General features: G+C 51.4%; 1 protein-coding gene across 1 annotated transcript in view; it reads right to left on the reverse strand.

The window, feature by feature from the left end:
• The window catches only part of ARMH4 (armadillo like helical domain containing 4), a 553,724-nt gene extending 545,027 nt beyond the window's left edge, over nucleotides 1-8,697 (reverse strand). The window contains exon 1 of the mRNA XM_069638088.1: nucleotides 8,620-8,697. The gene's annotated coding sequence lies outside the window, so the exon portion shown is untranslated. The remainder of the gene's footprint in view (nucleotides 1-8,619) is intronic.
• Between the last annotated feature and the right edge of the window lie 3,329 nt (nucleotides 8,698-12,026).

Below are 12,026 nucleotides of genomic sequence, written 5' to 3' on the forward strand. Positions count from 1 at the left end.
TCATGTCCCCCCCCCCCCCCAACATTTTCAGCAAAGTTACACCACTGCACACAGGTCCTTGGAAGTGTCCAACCCTCTCCTAATGCACTAGGAAGACTACAAAATGGCTACCTTTAAGAAAATAACAGTAAGAAGAATGACTTCATTAGTCCTGGTTCATTTTACGTTTGGTTACAAAAAAAAATAATATAAACATTTAGTCCTGTTAAATAGATTACCCATGCCCGTTGCATGTCGATGATGGCAGGGGCGTGGGGTGGGGGGGGCAGTGCATAAACAAGGCCTTCATATTTTAACTTTGTATTTAAACTCACAATTACTGTCAAACCGTTTCTCAAATGTACCTTGCCATTTGAGATTTTTTTTTTGTATTCCAAATACAAACACGGGCCCTTGCACATCGCTGGTGGTAGGAGGGGAACATAGGCTGAGGAGAAATAGACTGAGGAAGGGAAACAGGCTGAGGAGGAGAAACAGAAATAGGCTGAGGAGGAGAAATAGGCCGAGGAGGAGAAACAGGCTGAGGGAGGGAAACAGGCTGAGGGAGGGAAACAGGCTGAGGGAGGGAAACAGGCTGAGGGAGGGAAACAGGCTGAGGGAGGGAAACAGGCTGAGGGAGGGAAACAGGCTGAAGAGGAGAAACGGGCTGAAGAGGGGAAACGGGCTGAGGGAGGGAAACAGGCTGAGGGAGGGAAACAGGCTGAGGGAGGGAAACAGGCTGAGGGAGGGAAACAGGCTGAGGGAGGGAAACAGGCTGAGGGAGGGAAACAGGCTGAGGGAGGGAAACAGGCTGAGGAGGAGAAACGGGCTGAGGAGGAGAAACAGAAATAGGCTGAGGAGGAGAAATAGGCTGAGGAGGAGAAATAGGCTGAAGAGGAGAAACAGAAATAGGCTGAGGAGGAGAAATAGGCTGAGGAGGAGAAACAGGCTGAGGAGAAGAAATAGGCTGAGGAGGAGAAACAGGCTGAGGAGGAGAAACAGGCTGAGGAGGAGAAACGGGCTGAGGGAGGGAAACGGGCTGAGGGAGGGAAACGGGCTGAGGGAGGGAAACAGGCTGAGGGAGGGAAACAGGCTGAGGGAGGGAAACAGGCTGAGGGAGGGAAACAGGCTGAGGGAGGGAAACAGGCTGAGGGAGGGAAACGGGCTGAGGGAGGGAAACGGGCTGAGGGAGGGAAACGGGCTGAGGGAGGGAAACGGGCTGAGGGAGGGAAACAGGCTGAGGGAGGGAAACAGGCTGAGGGAGGGAAACAGGCTGAGGGAGGGAAACAGGCTGAGGGAGGGAAACAGGCTGAGGGAGGGAAACAGGCTGAGGGAGGGAAACAGGCTGAGGGAGGGAAACAGGCTGAGGGAGGGAAACAGGCTGAGGGAGGGAAACAGGCTGAAGAGGGGAAACGGGCTGAGGGAGGGAAACAGGCTGAGGGAGGGAAACAGGCTGAGGGAGGGAAACAGGCTGAGGAGGGGAAACGGGCTGAAGAGGAGAAACGGGCTGAAGAGGGGAAACGGGCTGAGGGAGGGAAACAGGCTGAGGGAGGGAAACAGGCTGAGGGAGGGAAACAGGCTGAGGGAGGGAAACAGGCTGAGGGAGGGAAACAGGCTGAGGGAGGGAAACAGGCTGAGGGAGGGAAACAGGCTGAGGGAGGGAAACAGGCTGAGGAGGAGAAACGGGCTGAGGAATGGAAACAGGCTGAGGAGGAGAAACAGAAATAGGCTGAGGAGGAGAAATAGGCTGAAGAGGAGAAACAGAAATAGGCTGAGGAGGAGAAATAGGCTGAGGAGGAGAAACAGGCTGAGGAGAAGAAATAGGCTGAGGAGGAGAAACAGGCTGAGGAGGAGAAACAGGCTGAGGAGGAGAAACAGGCTGAGGAGGAGAAACAGGCTGAGGAGGAGAAACAGGCTGAGGGAGGGAAACGGGCTGAGGGAGGGAAACGGGCTGAGGGAGGGAAACAGGCTGAGGGAGGGAAACAGGCTGAGGGAGGGAAACAGGCTGAGGGAGGGAAACAGGCTGAGGGAGGGAAACGGGCTGAGGGAGGGAAACGGGCTGAGGGAGGGAAACGGGCTGAGGGAGGGAAACGGGCTGAGGGAGGGAAACGGGCTGAGGGAGGGAAACGGGCTGAGGGAGGGAAACAGGCTGAGGGAGGGAAACAGGCTGAGGGAGGGAAACAGGCTGAGGGAGGGAAACAGGCTGAAGAGGGGAAACGGGCTGAGGGAGGGAAACAGGCTGAGGGAGGGAAACAGGCTGAGGGAGGGAAACAGGCTGAGGGAGGGAAACAGGCTGAGGGAGGGAAACAGGCTGAGGGAGGGAAACAGGCTGAGGGGGGAAACAGGCTGAGGGGGGGAAACAGGCTGAGGGGGGAAACAGGCTGAGGGGGGGAAACAGGCTGAGGGGGGGAAACAGGCTGAGGAGGAGATATAAGGTGAGGAGAAGAAATAGGCTGAGGAATGGAAACAGGCTAAGGAGGAGAAAGAGGTTGAGGATTTGAAAGAGACTGAGGAGGAGAAATAGGCCGAGGATGAAAAGAAAGGCTGAAGAGGAGAAATAGGCTGGGGAGGAGAAAGAGGCAGAGGAGGAGAAAGAGACTGAGGAGGAGAAATAGGCCGAGGATGAAAAGAAAGGCTGAAGAGGAGAAATAGGCTGGGGAGGAGAAAGAGGCAGAGGAGGAGAAAGAGACTGAGGAGGAGAAATAGGCTGAGGAGGAGAAACAGAAACAGGCTGAGGAGGAGAAACAGGCTGAGGAGGGGAAACAGGCTGAGGAGGGGAAACAGGCTGAGGAGGGGAAACAGGCTGAGGAGGGGAAACAGGCTGAGGAGGGGAAACAGGCTGAGGAGGGGAAACAGGCTGAGGAGGGGAAACGGGCGAGGATGAGAAATAGGCCGAGGATGAGAAGCAGACTGAGGAGGGGAAACAGGCTGAGGAGGAGAAACAGAAACAGGCTGAGGAGGAGAAACAGGCTGAGGAGGGGAAACAGGCTGAGGAGGGGAAACAGGCTGAGGAGGGGAAACAGGCTGAGGAGGGGAAACAGGCTGAGGAGGGGAAACACGCTGAGGAGGGGAAACACGCTGAGGAGGGGAAACAGGCTGAGGAGGGGAAACACGCTGAGGAGAAGAAAGAGCCTGAAGAGAAGTAGGCCAGGGAGGAGAAAGAGACTTCCGGAGATCAGAGAAAAACAGTAAGAGAGGGATAAAAGGAGAGTCAGGGAGGGGGGTGAGAAAAGTAAAAGAGAACGGCTGGGCCGGGATTGCAGGAGAGGGAAGTCTGTACTGAGAATCTGGGGTGAAATAACCCGAGGCACAGAGAGAGGGGCGAGGGGGAGGGGCGGGCAGGGAGGGATGGAGACAGAGGGGTGGAGACTGATCAGGCGAGACTACTCGTGCTGCCGATTGCCTTTTCCTGTAGGTTTGATACGCATACTCTATTGTTAACCTTTTTGGAGGGTACATACAATGCCGATTATATGTGAGAAATAATACATTGCGGGGGACCTGGGGCGGTTATTATTATAATTGGTTATTTATAACGCACTTAATACCCCAGACCCGGGAATCGAACCTGTGAGGTTTGTATGTGTGGCACTGCATGAAAACATGTGGCTGGCGGCACTGCACAGTCCTCTGCTTTACGTGTCTTGCAAGGCAGCGTTCAGTACTGGGAAGCAGTGGCGTCTTCAGGAATCAAATTTAGGAGGGGCACAGAGGGGGCCACAGACAAAAGTAGGGGGGCCACAGACAAAAGTAGGGGGGCCACAGACAAAACTAGGGGGGCGCCTACAAAAGGGAAATGTCTGACGTCAGAAACACTCCCAAAGAGAATCTTTTGTGCACACCAATTGCCAGTGGAGTAACTTTGCTGAAAATGTTGGGGAGGACAGGACATCTGAAGAAAAGGTACCCAACCCAAATGAATGGGGACGGAATGGTGTGCCATGAAAGTTGGGGGGGACATACACCCCTATCCCCCCTAAAATTACGCCCATGCCAATTGCCACACCCTACTGCACCTCCCCTCCCATCAGAATGCAGGCGCTAAACCATTAAGTCACTAATGACCCATCATTCGCGGTTTCATTCACTACTTTCTGATTGGAGGGGCTGCTCTTGGCTGCAGGGGGAATTTACCAGCTCCTCATTGTTGTGTGGCAGCATTGATTGTGGCCCTGTGTGTGCGCTGTGCTGACAGTGCAGAGAAATTAACCCAGCTGATGTGGGGAGCAGAAAGGGGGCCACAGGATTTCAGAGTAGGGCCTCGGGCCCCCCTACCCTCTCCCTAGCAACGTGGAAGTAGGTGCAGATCCGTGCATCTCTCTGTATGTTTTTAAAAGTCTAGAACCGCCCGTAGCCGAGACCCAGCAGCCACCACTGTGATAGGCAGGCGCACCCTTGAGAAAGGACAAACGATTGTCCGAAACGCGTCGGGTATCTTAAATGTCAAATGCTAATAGATCACTCTTAAGCCATACATAGTTAAAGAGAGGTGTAGGAAGGAAGTGTAGCAAACTATCCGGAACACGATTTGTATATGCCTAAATGCGTGCTTTATTTTGAAAACAGAAGCAACATATGCAGGGGAGTTGCTAGGTCTGGTAAAGACCCTGGGCTAAGCTGATGTCGGAACTGTTGGGACTGGGGGCTAGCTAGCCTTTTGGCTGTAGCTCCTGAGATTCTATCCGGGGCTACAAAAAAGATCAGGGGCTGTAGCCCCCTTAGCCCCCCCCTAGCAACACATACATGTTAAATTGAAGACCACAGATATTGTCTGTTAGAACGCAATAAGTTTGGAAGTAAAATATGTATTTTTACAAAAACCATTCTTGAATCTTTGAATGCAAAGGCTATTCATTTATTTAAATCTGGTGATGGGTTAATCCCTAAAGGAGTGCAATTGGGCAACTCGTGTTCAACGAGTCCTGGGGCCTCATTACGACCCAGGCGGAGGACCATGGTGCTATTAGCACCATGGTCCATGCCGGTGTCCGCCATGGCGGAATGGGGAATTACCACCCCATTCCGAGGTTGGCGGGGCGGTAATTCCCCACACCGCCATGGCCCTTCCCCATTCCCATTTTTGCCCCATAGGGCTCAATGGGAATGCTGAAGGTGGTAATTACGGTACCGCTATTAGCGGTACCGTAATTATCACCAAGGTCCCTTTGCGGCACCCTACTTTAACGGCTGGTAAAACCAGCCGTTAAGGTCGGGTCCCGCAAAGGGACCTCGTAATTAGGCGCTAATAGGTTAACGGCGCCGCAGCCTTTTACTGCGCCGTTAACCCATTAGCGCCTGGGTCGTAATGAGGCCCCTTGTTTTAGTGATTTTGTCATTCGTTCTTTCTTGGGAGACACCCAATTGCACCTGAAGGGACTCAGAATATGCATAACACTTTGAATGTAGGGTACTACTAGCTGTGCACTCCCACGCGGCGTCTTGTCACAGCGATAGCATGGTCATCAGTCAGGACGCTGCGCACCACACACCGCGCGGGGACCCGGGAAGGACCGTGCAGCTGAGTGGGCGTTCTGAGCACAGTCTGGAGGGAGATGCCGTAAACCATGCACGCCACGACAACCCATTCCTCAGCATGGCGGCCCGTGGAAGTTCTCCCTTAGCACCGCCCTGAAAGACCAGAGGCCAGCCAAATGCCCGCCACTGGCGTATCCACCAGGCTGTAAACCCAAGCTGGTCAGTGCCGCCTGCCCGCCAGCCTTGCGATTCCCTCTAGCTCTGCTGGGCAGGCGCTACGCCGCAGAACATCACAACATTGCTCAACACTCGGTACGACTCAGCCTCCATGCCATGCTCCCGCCCAACCGCATCCAAACAGGAAACAGGAAGTCAAATATCCTAACCGCCAGTAGTGAAGGATGCCAAACCGCACCTTCAAGCACCAATGAGACCTTTTAGGTGGTCCTGCTGGCAGGATCAAGTTGATATATATGTTATTACGGGGGGGTTTATGGCTGTGGCAGTGCCCGTTGAGGCTCCGGGTGGCGCGACTTCTCCAGAGTCGGTCCATGGCTTATTTGAAGGCCGGTTGAGCCACCAGAACCGAGAGATCACGCAACACCACTATCCAAGTTCTGTAAAGAAGTGCTATGGTTTGACCTGTTGTGGTAACATACAAGTCAAAGGTTGTTATTAACCTACTATTCGGTCACCAACCAGAAGAAAGACACCACAGTTTGCTGCAGAACACAGATACAAAGGCAGGTCTTGAAAGAGTGGGGGGGCAGCCACGTCCATGACCAGGAAAAGGGATTCAACCCAGAAATATGTCCCTTAAAGTACCAACCATCATAGTGGCAGGGGAGAGAAGGTGGTCACTTCTAGGAGGGGCCCTCTTCCCCCCAAACTTAATAATAACGATGTGGTCGCTGGCTATTTTGAACACAAGCCGCTGCTTTTTTCTTTTTCAACCACAAGCCATTCTTTTGGTGACTGGGTCTCTGTGTCTTTGCAGGCTATGTATGGACTAGCAGCGGCTGGATGGAGGGTCAGCCTGGCCCTCTGAGGCCTCCCCGCGATGCCTCGCCACCCTCCTGCCTCTACCAGTGTCCTCCTACTTAAAGGAGTCTTAGAAGATTCCAAGAAGTAGTGTGTAAGAACTTGCGAGAAGCTGCTGCGCCTTGCCAACCTAGGACCTTCTGTGATTTGATTTGATAGGTTACTTATAACGCGCTTAATACCCAGCGGTTTCTAAGCGTGGACCCGGGGATCCAACCTGTGGTGCTCCGTGTCGTCTCGCTTCCAAGGCGAGCACGTTGCCGCTGAGCTATCCTCCCGAGACTCAAGTTTCTTACTGAATGCTGTATCCAGTGGGGTCACCGGAAAAAAAATTAATTAAATTTTACCGAAAAAATACTGAACAATAAATATATATGGGTGGGGGTAAGGGGTTAACAGGTGTGGGAGGTGGTTCAGTGGTTCGGGGGCGTGGGGGTATAAGTGTGGATACATGTGGGGCTTGGGGGAGGACCGGGACCAGTTAAAAAAACAATATTTTTTTCCGGTAACATTCATTTCGCTAAAATCACATGGAACTACTGATTTCCCATATACTCAGGATAGGAGTTTTGTATGGGATTAAATAATCCTCATACAAAATGAAGAGGAAATCTTTATATAAGCAGCATTTTTTTCTGTGCTCTGCTTGTGAGGGAAGGGTTCGTTTTATTTGCCAACATACACAGGAAGCTCCTCCAAGATCAGAAAATACCAAGATTCTAGTAGAAGGCCAGCCAGTGTTATAATGGGAAAAGCAGAACTACAAGTCCCAGAATGCAAAGAAAAAAAAAACAGGACTGGAGAAGCACCTACAGATTGGAATGGGTCATGTTGGCAAGCATACGAGCCATGTAATAAAAGGAGTGACTAACAGACGCGGGCGAGTTTTCGCACCTAAAACGAAAGAGCGTAAAATGTATTTTAAAGGGTGTGTTAATGTACAGTCAGAAAAAGGGATCAAAATACAGAAGCTCAAATATTTCATCAGAACAAGACATTACAGGGCCCATTCCCCAGTTATCGTTGCTCTGCATTAATTAATTTTATTAAATCATTCTCATGAAAAGACTTCAATATGACACTGTGCAAACAGATCAAAGCATTCATTCTCTATATTGTACTTCCACGTTAGAAAATCAATAATCTAACAGAAAGCGTCTATAACTGATGATGTGATTGTAAACATGGTGGATAGGGACATCTGCTGGAGAAGAGCAGTATTACCACCTGAGATTTTCTTTTAAACTTTATTTCATAATCAAGTTAGATCGGTAAATTCAGTTTTGGTGTGGTGGGGGAGGGGGGGTGCATGGATTACAGCAGAGTCCCGGCGAGAGGGCAGTTTTTGAACATTACTGGGTTGCTGGGGCTGAATCAGGGCTAGCCCAGTCCCACTTAAAGCCCACGTAACAGTGCGTTGCATTCATTTTAGATTATTAATAGAAGCCATTTAATTGAGTTTGCTGGCAAGGGGCTAGGTTTTTGGGAAGGAGAACCATGCTGCCTGGCCCGGCTGAAAATGTGTGGGGGCCCATTTCAACATGATGAATGTGGGGGCGTGCTTAGAGTGGAAAACAGTCTGAGGCACCCGTACATACATTATAATGGAGACAAAAATTACAGCAGGGGGCTAAAAGCCACTGATTATCAGGAGACAGCCAGCCAGCCAGGAACTGTAACACTAAATGTCCAGTGAAATGCTATAAATCCTTCTTTGTCAGCAAGGAGCGGATGTGGAGAAAACGGTGTTAAAAGGTAACAAGGAAATAACACTTCTGTCTACTCTGAGGGAAGTGACATCCGATGGGCTCCAGCAAACGCAGCTTATATAGCGATGCAAAGTTCGCATTTTAAGCCCCAGAACGAAAATAATATGGAAAAGAACATACTGCCCTGTTATAAGACTGCTGACTGGCAACGTGTGGGCAGTTGCTGAGAGCCCCCATGAGGCTCGAGGCCCCTTTCAACTGAAAGCGCTGAAAGGCCCCAACACCGTCCCTGCTGGTGCTGGCCCCTCTCACCTCAGTGCAGTGAGCAGGGGTGTGAAAGTGTACTAGGCACTCTGCCGTGTGGTAATTTGCAACCCCATGGGCTGGTGGGGAAAGGGAGCGTCTCTGCCCTTACCTTGTGCCCCGTTTCCTGCTTCCTGCCTTGAGAATAGCGCAGTGTGGGTGATACCAGCCTGCCTGCCTGCCTGCCTGCCAGCAGCCCAGCCCGAAATGAGTGCAGTCGGCCCACACCCTAGCAAGCGACAAAGCAAACACCTGCCACCCAGCCCCGCTCCCAGGGGCCTTGTTAGACGCTGTGCCCCAGACAAAGAAAAGAGTGTGGCTGGAGGTGTCAGTTTTCAAGCCAGGCCCGAGGAGGCGTGAGGGGAGGGGTGTGTGTGTGTGTGTGTGTGTGGGGGGCCACTAGGATTGCAATGATGTGTTAGTGTCACAGGGTTAGCAGGGTAGCTGGCCTGTGCCTTTTGTTTCGGTTTTGCTGCTCGGAAGCCTTTCTACTTTGCCATGCCTCGCTTTGCAAGGACTGTGACGAGGACGAGTAGGTGGTGCTTATATTGACCACTTCCTTCTCTTCCTCGTCACAGCCCCTACCACCTGCCCTTCCTAAGAATCGCTGCTTTGGCCAGAACCGGCCTGCCTGGGTAATACTCAAGAGAGTGCAGTCCAATCCAGCACCTTTTGGACAGCACATGGAGAAGCGGTCAGAGCAGGCCATGGAAAGGGTTAAATAATATTTAAAGTAACAGGGGATCCGAATGTCTTTTGTAAAGACTGGGACGAGGAAGAGTATAACAGGGAGTATTGAGAATTACCGCTAAATACTCTAGGCACTAACCCTCTGAGCTATCCTGCGTTTACTGGAAACTATGAGCTTTTACGTCACACAGACATCCCTCCAACATATGAAGCCCTTGAACATAGAAAACTATATAAAAAAAAAATACAAAAGAACATTTAAAACAACACAATTTCCAGGGAGGTAAAGTCGACTAACAACACATATTCAGCCTTAATTTTTTAATACTAGTGTAGAAGCCTGTGTACAGGGGCCAAAGTGCAGGTTCTCATTAACACAATAGGGCCACTATACATCCCAAGCCAACAGCTCCCACTAGCGGTGACACCAGGCGTAGCTATGACGGCATCGGACAAACACACCTCTGGCCCTTTATTATATTGTTAGATTAGATGTGATACCCACACGTGTGCTCACACACTCACCAAAACACAATTGTGCCAAGTGTGCCGAAATGGCTTGTGCTCTGTAGGAGTACCTGGAAGAGTAGTGTCTTAAATGCATATTCAGGCAGGCAGTGGCATCGAGTTCGGGGTACTAGAACACTCGGCAGGTCCCCGACCCGCAGAGACCGCAGAAAGTCCGCGTGACTCAGAGATGTTCAAGTTGGTGTTCTAAGGGCACCGTAAAGTTCCCATGAGGCAGCACCCATGGCATAGAAGGTGCCCAGACCGGCTTCAAGGCACTTCAGATGCAGGGAGAGCCATTGGTAGCTTTCTTGGTTCTGTGGTTGCTGTCAGACACAGTCCAGGGTCTCAGGGGCAAGGTACGTCCTGCAATTCCAAGCCAGGAAGGGTTGTAGCACACACATGCAAGATCCTGCCACCTCCAATAGGCAGGGTGCTGGGCGCCCGTGTCTCAGTTGCAGAGGCCTTGTCCGCAGCAGTGCCACCCTTGAGGTGGGTAGGTTGGCAAAGCTGCCTTCTTCCTTGGAGCCTTCTATCTTTGCTTCTATAGCAGAAGACTTTGGAATAGAAGGTATTGTCAGAGTTGCAGGGAATCCCCCTTCTTCTTCTGGGAATGCAGAGTTGAATAAGGTAACAGAAAAAGGTTTCCTTCCCTTATAAAAGGTAAAATGAGACTGTGGATTGGTCTAAAGCAAGCCTGCGGTCCGGGGTGCAAGCCGGGCTGCTGTAACAAGCGTCCTTTGCCTTTTGGCGTCATACCCAGTGGGCCTGGTCTGCTGGAAGTGGGGAGGGCAGGAACCTGGAAATGAAGGCGGTGGAACCTCTGCCTTGGCCTACCCTTTCCTGCGGGCTACTCTCAACTCCCCCCCCCCCCATGTCCGCTGGCTTCTAAGGGACTCCAGCGATCAGCACCATGGAACGAGAGCGGTGTTGTGGTGTGCCTTTGAAGGATTGGTTGCCAGGGGACCTCCAAGGAGGGTTCCTGGGACCTCCGAGGAAGGTGTTGCACTTCCACAGCAGAATTAATAGAGCAGTAGCTTCTTGGGCATTGCCCCAAATGGTGATTGTGGAGACATCCAGGCCAGACGGATAATACATATCAACCCGGTCAGGCACTGTTCACCAAGCTGGCACTAATATGATATCCAAATTCTGTGGCTGTATAGTTATGTTACCCAGTAGCCACCATCCCATAACCAGGCATGACTTATATTTACAGTTTAAGCTGCCACCAGGCTGACTAGAATCCACAAACATTATAGTTGGAGTCTGTGATGCAGACGATTAAAAAGCTTCCTCTGTTGGAACTTTGTATTCTAGCAGCTGTCAAGAATGCACACGACCCTTCGATCTGCCCTGCTGCCACTGCAGGCCTGAAGCTGGGGTCCAGGAGACTCACCAAAGGGCACACGAGTTGAGTATGATGTTGTCATGGATCATTATTAAAGGGGGGGTCCGATTAGCAGACCATCCTTTCGGAAAAAGAATTACCCGCCTCATTTCTTTCTAAAAATACCAAAAAGCTAAGGCTGCCATACCCTGTAAGAACCTCAGAATGGCCCAATCAACTTCAGCCATGCAGCTTTCTTTTCAGATAACTCAACGAGTTAACAGCTAGCTGCCGAGATCTACCATCAACCTGCAGGTCAGATGCTTGAATATTGTCAGCCTCGAAGTTTTCAGTGGAGTTAAGGTTAACCGCCCCCCAGACAGAGTGTGGTGTGGTGCTGGTGCTGTCGAGTGCCACTCTCTGGAAATACCGGCAATACATCCGGAACATTAACTCTGGTGACATCATCAGCGATGACGCCAGCCCTGCAGGGAAGCACTTAGCGTTTGCTGAATGCGCAGTGGGTATTCCAGCGGCGCCGCCACCTGCAGGGACTGGCCGGACTCTGGAAGAGCGCGGTTTACACAGTGTGTTTGCATTAGTCACCGCTCGGTCACAGACGTCTTATTTGCTAAGGCGACTGCATAAGTCCACATGTGGCTAAGGGAGGGGGGTGGGAGGGGAAGATAGACCCCTGCCAAGTTCCAGCTACATTCAGACTTCCACCAGACTCTACGGCTCAGAAGGACTAGAGAAGCCAAGCACCCCTAACTAAATGAGAGAACTCAGTGCTGAGACCACTGCTGGGTGTCAAAATGGAGCATCCTGTAGTGTACTCGACTACACGATGCTAAATATAGTGCTTTATGCGGCCTTCATCCTACTTCTAGGCACTAGAATAATAGCCGTTATTGCCCCATTGAATGGTACTCAAGTAAACGACCTTGGGCGGAAGGAGGGCAGATTCCGCCCTGCCAGGATTGCAACTTGCC

The sequence above is a fragment of the Ambystoma mexicanum genome, chromosome 14 (assembly GCF_040938575.1).
Source record: "Ambystoma mexicanum isolate Mex_15411 chromosome 14, UKY_AmexF1_1, whole genome shotgun sequence".
Classification (NCBI taxonomy): Eukaryota; Metazoa; Chordata; class Amphibia; order Caudata; family Ambystomatidae; genus Ambystoma; species Ambystoma mexicanum.